The 1,645-nt window shown below is 55.2% G+C and overlaps 1 pseudogene; it reads left to right on the top strand.

The window, feature by feature from the left end:
• The first annotated feature begins 251 nt into the window (after window positions 1-251).
• On the top strand, window positions 252-342 carry LOC144600750 (U2 spliceosomal RNA; annotated as a pseudogene).
• The last annotated feature ends 1,303 nt before the right edge of the window (window positions 343-1,645 follow it).

Below are 1,645 nucleotides of genomic sequence, written 5' to 3'. Positions count from 1 at the left end.
GAGGTTATAGAGAGATTGGAAAAAATTGGATTGGTTTTGGTGCATAGAGGCTGAGGGAGACCAGGTAGAAGTATATAAACTTCTGAGAGGCATGGATAGGATAGGCAATCAGAACCTTTTCACAGAGTGGAAATGTCAATTAATAGAAGAGATAGTTTTAAGGTGAGAGTGACAAACATTAAAGGAGACATGCAGGGCAAGCGTTTTACACTAAGACAAAAGAATTGCACTTCCAGTGATGGGTGTGACAGATCGCTTCTCGGCCTTTTGGCTAAGATCAAGTGTAGTATCTGTTCTGGCACAATCTAATGTTCTTATAAGAACAGTATAAGAGCAGTATCTGTACTGAGGCGAGGATCATTGACAAGGAGCGGAGGTCAGGAGCACGAGGCTGGTTTAGGGGTGGATCCATGCTGGTTGGGTAACCAACCTAACACCCTTATCCAGGTGGGATGGCAGCAGCAAGTGGAGCTGGAGGGCAGGGTATCCGGAATACCCTGCGTGTATCGGTGAAGGACCTCAGGGAGGGGAACCCTTTCTCAAGGGACCTCTTCACCAAGAAGGTGCTGCTGGAGGCCTGTGGATTCAAGGCCGTGGACATCTTCTGCCTCCAGGACTTCCCAGGTAACGGATATTTCGACGTTACCTTCCAGAACCCGGCGGGATGGCAGAAGTTGCTGCAGGACTTCCGGGAGAAGGGGAACGAAGCCCCGCTGTCGCTCCTGAAGGTGCAGCCGCTCTTCACCCTCCCCACCCAGAGGGAACGGATGATCACGGTGCACATGTTTAACCCACGTGGATGTCCTCACCTTCCTCGCTCGCTATGTCGAAGGGGCAGGGAACTGTGTGGACATAAAGGACTTGTTCGGGATCTGGACAAGCAAGAGGCAAGTAAAGGTGAAGCTGAGGGTGGACGGGAAGGGATTCATCATCCACCCTCCCTCGGTGTTCGCCATCGGAGGGAACCGGGGCTACATGACGTACGCGGGGCAGCCCAGGGTGTGCAGGAAATGCAACAAACCTGGGCACGTGGCGGCAGAATGCAGGACAGTCGTCTGCAGAAACTGCAAACTGGAAGGCCACGAGACAAGGGACTGCAAAGAGAGTAAGAGCTGCAACCTGTGTGGGGAGGGAGGCCACCTTTACAGGGCCTGCCCAAAAAGAGCAGGCACGTATGCACAGGCGATAAGAGGGGCCGCTGCCAGCACACCCAAGGTGGACGAGACGTTTCCCACCACGGCAAAAGCCCAAAAAGGAAAGGAGAGCAGGGGCGATGACAGCGCGACCACTCCGAGCCCCCAACCGCAGGACAGAGCCCCCCAGGCCCCTGCCCACGAGGGTGAGTCGATGGAAGAGGGGGAACAGGAAGAGGAGGAATGGAAGGTGGTACAGTCGAGGAAGGCTGTGCGTAAAGAGAAAAAGCCGGAGGGGGCAAGCAAGTCCCAAAAAAGAGTCCTCTCCCAGGACGAAGCCAGCAACCTCTCCGCGTCGGAGGATGAGACGACCGGGAGGAGCCGACAACGGAAGCAGAGGCAGAGGAAGAAAACGGGGGAGGAGGAAGGTAAGAGGAAGAACGTGTCTGTTTCCCCCCAGCCCCAGGAGACTGGGAGCAGTGCCAATGGGCCCCAGCCCCAGGAGAATGGGA

The sequence above is a fragment of the Rhinoraja longicauda genome, chromosome 15 (assembly GCF_053455715.1).
Source record: "Rhinoraja longicauda isolate Sanriku21f chromosome 15, sRhiLon1.1, whole genome shotgun sequence".
NCBI lineage: Eukaryota > Metazoa > Chordata > Chondrichthyes > Rajiformes > Arhynchobatidae > Rhinoraja > Rhinoraja longicauda.
This window is presented reverse-complemented; position numbering and strand designations above follow the sequence as displayed.